This window comes from Triticum urartu, chromosome 1 (genome assembly GCF_003073215.2).
Source record: "Triticum urartu cultivar G1812 chromosome 1, Tu2.1, whole genome shotgun sequence".
NCBI lineage: Eukaryota > Viridiplantae > Streptophyta > Magnoliopsida > Poales > Poaceae > Triticum > Triticum urartu.
The window spans coordinates 292,933,846-292,941,223 of NC_053022.1; the positions used below are offsets into that span (position 1 = coordinate 292,933,846).

General features: G+C 43.3%; 1 long non-coding RNA gene across 2 annotated transcripts; it reads left to right on the plus strand.

Annotated features, from left to right (window-relative positions):
- The first annotated feature begins 1,394 nt into the window (after positions 1–1,394).
- On the plus strand, positions 1,395–4,040 carry LOC125508386. Of its 2 annotated transcripts, XR_007283418.1 has the most exons (4): positions 1,411–1,613; positions 1,722–1,889; positions 2,825–3,076; positions 3,217–4,040. It is a non-coding gene; the product is annotated as an uncharacterized LOC125508386 (long non-coding RNA). The 2 variants fall into 2 exon arrangements; XR_007283417.1 differs by having other exon boundaries at positions 1,395–1,613; positions 1,722–3,076.
- The last annotated feature ends 3,338 nt before the right edge of the window (positions 4,041–7,378 follow it).

Here is a 7,378-nt window from a genome sequence, read left to right on the forward strand (position 1 = left end):
ACTTTATTTCTCTATTGGTCAATTCTACTTGACCACTAGACTGAGGGTGCAAAGGAGATGCAATTCTATGGTTAACATCATACTTAGCACCATGAATAAAGTGTGAACCACCATCCGTCATTAAATATCTAGGGACTCCAAACCTCGGGAAAATAACTTCTTTAGGCATTTTTAATAGAAGTATTATGATTAACACTACTAGTTGGAATAGCTTCTACCCACTTAGTAACGTAATCAACAACAACTAAATATGTGTATGCCCATTAGAGGAAGGAAAGGGTCCCATATAATCAAATCCCCAAACATCAAACAGTTCAATAACAAGTGAATAATTCATAGGAATTTCCTGACACCTACTAATATTACCAATTATTTGTCATTCATCACAAGACAAGAAAAACTTACGAGCATCTTTGAAGAGAGTAGGCCAATAAAAACTAGATTGTAATACCTTGTGTGCAGTTCTATCTCCAGCATGGTGTCCTCCGTAGTTCTCGGAGTGACACTTGCATAGGATTTGTTCCTGTTCATACTCAGGTACACAACGTCTAATAACACCATCCACTCCTTCTTTATAAAGGTGTGGGTCATCCCAGAAGTAATGTCTTAAATCATAGAAGAACTTTTATTTTGCTGGTATGTGAAACTAGGTGGTAAAAATTTAGCAACGATATAATTGGCATAATCAGCATACCATGGAGTATTATGAGAAGCATTTATGACAGCTAATTGTTCATCAGGAAAGATATCATCAATAGGTATTGGGTCATCAAGAATATTTTTAACCTAGACAAGTTGTCTGCTACGGGGTTCTCAGCTCCCTTTCTATCAATAATATGCAAATAAAATTCTTGCAGCAAAAGAACCCATCTAATAAGTCTTAGTTTAGCATCCTTCTTTTCCATAAGGTATTTAATAGCAGCATGATCGGTGTGAACAGTTACTTTGGAATCAACATAAGATCTGAATTTATCACAAGCAAACACAACTGCTAAAAATTCTTTTTCAGTAGTAGCATAATTTCTTTGAGCATTGTCTGGAGTTTTACTAGCATAATGGATAACATTTAATTTCTTATTAACTCTTTGTCCTAGAATAGCATCAACAGCATAATCACTAGCATCACACATAATTTCAAAGGGTAGGTTCCAATCAGATGGTTAAACAATAGGTGCAGAAATCAAGAGTGCGGGCTTATGGCGTCCGAGCACCAGGCAGGGCGCTATCTTGGGCGTCCTTTTGGGCTTGGGGATCTGCATTCTGTCAGCGCGGGTCAGGGCTGTGCCAGGCCTATTGGCTGGAATACGGTCCATCATATGCCTATCTGCCTCGTAGGCGTATCATGTTCAGCCCAATCACGGGATCTATTCTCGCGGCTGCGAATGTGCCAATGTCTTGCACGAGAAGGGATGGCACATGGGCTCGTTCGAAACACCACAGGTACTGGAAAACGATCATGCCGCTTTGACCCCACGGCCAACCCTCTGGTTAGAACAGAGCCATGCCACAATGTTTCCTCTCCATCCTCTCATTCCCTTCTTCCTCGCACGCGTCCAGGGCGACGACGATGTCTGTTCCGGCGCCATGTCTACCGATGGTGTCGAGCTCAACGGGTAAGCATATTCTGGTCCGCCATTCTTTTCCCCTAGGTACGTCGATTTCTAGTCACCGTCTTGGTATTGGAAGATCTGTACTCATGGCCGCTGGATCTGATTCTTCAGGGGGGGTTGACGGAGCTACAGAGTGGAGTGCTTCAGTACTACCATTGGAGTCTCAGGATTCCATGAGTGTCGTGAATGTCGATGGGGGCGCCGCCGGCAAGTATCAGTCGTTGGGAGATGAAGCCAGATAAGACGTTGCTCCGAAGCAACTAGTGGTTTGACTCGAAGGTTAGTGAGAAGAACATCGATGCATATCATTTGTTGGTCGATTTGACAGTTGTTTTAGCAAAATTTGGACCATGGATGGTATATTAGTTAGGGTTGTTTAGCAACCACGGGATTCTTTTAGGAAGTGTGTATACTAGATAGTTTTTCTAGGCACATCTGCTCTGAGGGGTTGTAGATTTATTTGTGTTTGAGCCATGATCTTTGGATTTTGAATTGGCAACAAAGGATTTAGTTTGTACCTGTGCCTCTGGTTAACTAATTTCTAGCATGGATGGATTACTGGTTAATGTTTTATTAGGTGCCAATGGGGTGGGTATCATGCACATGACCCGTGGGACTGATTCTATGCTCGATTTGGTTGATGCGCTGGGGATACTTCTATAGTTTAAAAGAATTGATTCCTAGCTCTGGGTTAATGAGGCAGGCGTGTTTTCTGCTGGATTTTGTTCAATGTCTAAGATGAAGTATAAATATGGATATGGTTATTGGGGACATATGTTCATAGCACCTTTTGGTTGTGGTTGTCTGCCATAGGAATGGCACAGATTTTGTTGTTGGGTTGCCTTGTTTGATGAGACATGGATTATTGTGTGTTTTGCCAGATTATTAGTTATATAGCTATTTACTAATGAAGAATTTGTGTGTGCTCTTGGATTTAGTCAGTGTTTTGCGTTGGAGTACACTTATCTTAATGATGCCTGGGAACAGATGTTCAGAACTATGTTTGTTGTTGTTGTTTTTTGCATAGGATGGTTAGTTTTCCGAGGATTTCCTAGTGGGAAATCCGGTGTGTGCTGTCAGTGAGGGAGCAATGCTTTTTTGATTGATTAAAAAAGCTTTATAAGATACCACTCCGTTCATATGATTTTTTCCATATTATTGATTTGGCGCTGATCTTTTTCTGCCTTACATTTTTCTGGAGACACTCTTTTCAGGGTAAGGATTGGGAAAGCGCCAGAGGAGAGGGAAATGAACCCACATTTTTCTGGAGACACTCTTTTCAGGGTAAGGATTGGGAAAGCGCCAGAGGAGAGGGAAATGAACCCTGACAGGAAAACCACACTTGAACTGTCCGTGCGCTTATGAGTTCTACAACATCTACTCGTGGGAATGTGGATTTAGAGTTAGGCTGGCAAAAAACAGACCGAATGTTCATCAGAAAAGATGCATGCAAGAGATATTGTGCGGTATGTACTGGTGAACTGATACTTAATGAAATTTTTGGCAACTTGTTTTCTTTGTTTGTGCCTTTCTTCTGGTTGTTCTAACAGATAAGACATTTGGGAACATGGATGCCTGACATTTTTTCATTTGTTATGTTTTGCAGGGCAAGCCAATGAGGGAAAACAGTCGCTCATCAAGGTGTGGCTGCAAAGCAATGATTAGGCTCCTTCGCTCGAAATAAAATGGTTGGTACATATCAGAGTATAAAGTGGGACATAACCACCCGTTGTGTGGATAGAAAATGCATTGAAAGTCACACAGGCAGATTGACAGATATGCGAAGGATCTAGTGAAACAACTCCAGGACATTAATGTTGGTCTTGGGAAGGTTTTCAGCATTGTGGGAAGTTTTTTTTGGGTCAGTTGATAATGTGCCATTTACCAAGCGCTCATTGAAGATAGCGTGCAGGAAGTTAAACAAGGAACAATCATACTTTGATGCCATGAAGACAATGGAAGTTGTGTCCAAGATGAAAGCCAATGATCCTGACTTCAACTACACTGTGCAAGTAAATGAAGAAAGCCGAATAAAAACATTGATGTGGGTTACAAGCAGGGGTTGTGATCAGTATCGCTACTTCGGGGATGCAATTACATTTGACACAATTTACAGGACCAACTTGCATGACATGCCATTTGGGCTTGGCGTCAACAACCGCTTCCACTTCCAGTGTATAATTTTTGGTGGTGTCATGAGATTACTGACTGAGAGCTCGGCACGAACCTCAACCCAAGTAGAAAACTTACTAAGTGACAGATATCACATGTGATGCATAGGTAGATGTTGGAAAAATAGTTGGGTTTATTAAGCATTTATGAATTACCGTTGCCCCGTGGTATGCACTTTCCTCGGCAGATATTTTCACTGTAATTTTGTCAACCATCTTCTTCATTGAATCATAGTTGTACAACCCTATACGGGGGTTACTCCTTGTGGCTTGTTTAGTGTAACAAGCTCAAGACCATCGAGCATGAAAACCTGTTTTGTACATAACCACAATAAATCTTCTGCTATCACTTCCCCTCTAGCATTCCGCCAAATCCAATGTCCAAGATAACTGCCGCTTGTAATCACTGAACTCTACTATAACTTAACCAATTTTGAGCAAGGAAAGACTAGACGTAAAACATGGTGTTCTTTGTAATCCAGTGGAACCACCTGAACCATCCTAATCACTGTTCCAATCTCCGGGGGACTGGTCACTATTTTCTACGCGATTAGTCACCATTGCAGCTTGTATTCCACTAAAAATATACTGTATGTCGGATCAGTGTTCAGCATTGTGGGGAGTTTTCTTGGATTAGTGGAAAACGTACCCTTTACCAAGAGGTCACTGAAGACTATTTGCAGGAAGTTAAAACCTAAACTGGCTAATGATATTTCTATGGTTATTAGTAGCCGTCACATGTAAAACCTGAACTCGCTAATGCAAGTTACATCCGTGATAGTATGGCACTACCGCATCGTTGAGGTTGACTTAATACAATCACATGTTCCAAAAATGTTAAACTTCTTTAGATCGCAAGTATCACATGACTTGCATCATGGTAATGTGCTGTAAGAAAGGGTTACTACAACAATCAATGGTCAAAACCATGGTCAAACCTGATAATTATGATAACAATCAATGTAACTGGGACTGCTTAGAGCAACTCTAGCAGACCCCGCAAAAACTTGACCCGCAAAATGCGTTTGCAGTTTCATGAAGATCACGTTTGCGGGTCGAAAACTAGCGTGGGCCGAACAGATACTGTAAAACTGGAATAAAGAGCTCCTTCCTCCGGTCCGGCCGTTGCCGCCCTTCCTCCAGCCGGCCGCGCCCCGTCGCCCATAGGCCATGCCCCGTCACCCATCGGCCGCGCCCCGTCCCTACCGATCGCGCCCAGCCTCGCCGGCCATGCCCCGTCGCCTCCGTCATCCGCGCCCAGCCTTGCCGGCCACGCCTCATCGCCTCCGTCGTCCGCACCTTGCTCTATTGCTAGGCGAGCTGTGCCCCTTTGCCCGCCGTGTCGAGAGGATTCCAGCGGCCAGGCTGAGGTCATGGGAGGCCACGACGATGTCGAGCTCATCCAATTCGAACCGGCGGTGATCAATTGCGGCGTCTAGCGGCCTTTTCTGATGTGCGGTGATGAATTCCGGTGAGTTTAGGACGGATTCCGGCAAACTCCGCGGCGGTGTGTTTGCTTTGGCGAGGTTTGACCGGTATATGGGGGCCCCTATATTCGGCCTTCCAACCTCCAAAGATAAGGGTTTCGGGTGTGCATTGATATGTCCATTTTGCATCATGCTTTTATATCGATATTTATTGCATTATGGGTTGTTATTACACATTATGTCACAATACTTATGCCTATTCTCTCTTATTTTACAAGGTTTACATAAAGAGGGAGAATGCTGGCAGCTGGTATTCTGGGCTGGAAAAGGAGCAAATATTATAGACCTATTCTGCATAGCTCCAAAAGTCCTGAAACTTCACGGAAGTTATTTTCAGAATATATAAAAAATGCTGAGCGCAAGAAGTACCAGAGGGGGGCCTCTCACCAGCCACGAGGGTGGGGGGCGCGCCCTACCCCCCTGGGCGCGCCCCCTGCCTCGTGGGCCCCCTGGTGGCCCTCCGATTCTCATCTTCTGCTATATGGAGTCTTTCGTTGAGAAAAAAATCATAAGCAAGCTTTCGGGACGAGACTCCGCCACCACGAGGCGGAACCTTGGCGGAACCAATTTAGGGCTCTGGCGGAGCTGTTCTGCCGGGGAAACTTCCCTCCGGGAGGGGGAAATCATCGCCATCGTCATCACCAACACTCCTCTCACCGGGAGGGGGCCAATCTCCATCAACATCTTCACCAGCACCATCTCCTCTCAAACCCTAGTTCATCTCTTGTATCCAATTCCTGTCTCTAAGTGTGGGATTGGTACCTGTGGGTTGCTAGTAGTGTTGATTACTCCTTGTAGTTGATGCTAGTTGGTTTATTTGGTGGAAGATCATATGTTCAGATCCTATATGCACATTAATACCCCTCTGATTATGAACATGAATATGCTTTGTGAGTAGTTACGTTTGTTCCTGAGGACATGGGAGAATTCTTGCTATTAGTAGTCATGTGAATTTGGTATTCGTTCGATATTTTGATGAGATGTATGTTGTCTCTCCTCTAGTGGTGTTATGTGAACGGCGACTACATGACAATTCACCATTATTTGGGCCTAGAGGAAGGCATTGGGAAGTAATAAGTAGATGATGGGTTGCTAGAGTGACAAAAGCTTAAACCCTAGTCTATGCGTTGCTTCATAAGGGGCTGATTTGGATCCATATGTTTCATGCTATGGTTAGGTTTACCTTTATACTTTTGCTGTAGTTGCGGATGCTTGCAATAGAGGTTAATCATAAGTGGGATGCTTGTACAAGTAAGGACAGTACCCAAGCACCGGTCCACCCACATACCAAATTGTCGAAGTACCGAACGTGAATCATATGAATGTGATGAAAACTAGCTTGACGATAATTCCCATGTGTCCTCGGGAGCGCTTTTCTCTATATAAGAATTTGTCCAGGCTTGTCCTTTGCTACAAAAAGGATTGGGACACCTTGCTGCACTTTATTTACTTTTGTTACTTGTTGCTTGTTACAAACTATCTTATCACAAAACTATCTATTACCTATAATTTCAGTGCTTGCAGAGAATACCTTGCTGAAAACCGCTTATCATTTCCTTCTGCTCCTCGTTGGGTTTGACACTCTTACTTATCGAAAGGACTACGATAGATCCCCTATACTTGTGGGTCATCAAGACTCTTTTCTGGCGCCGTTGCTGGGGAGTGAAGCGCCATTGGTAGGTGGAATTTGGTAAGGAAAAATTTATATAGTGTGCTGAAATTTGCTGTCACTTGTTACTATGGAAAGTAATCCTCTGAGGGGCTTGTTCGGGGTATCTTCACCTCGACCAGTAGAGCAAAGAGTCGCTCCTCAACCTACTGAACCTACTGAAAATGAATATGTCTACTTTGAAATTCCTTCGGGTATGATAGAAAAACTGCTAGCTAATCCTTTTGCAGGAGATGGAACATTACATCCTGATGAGCACCTAATATATGTGGATGAAGTTTGTGGATTATTTAAGCTTGCAGGTATGCCCAATGATGTTATCAAGAAGAAGATCTTCCCTTTATCTTTGGAGGGATATGCATTGACATGGTATAGGCTATGTGATGATATGGGATCATGGAACTACAAACGATTGAAATTGGAATTTCATCAGAAGTTTTA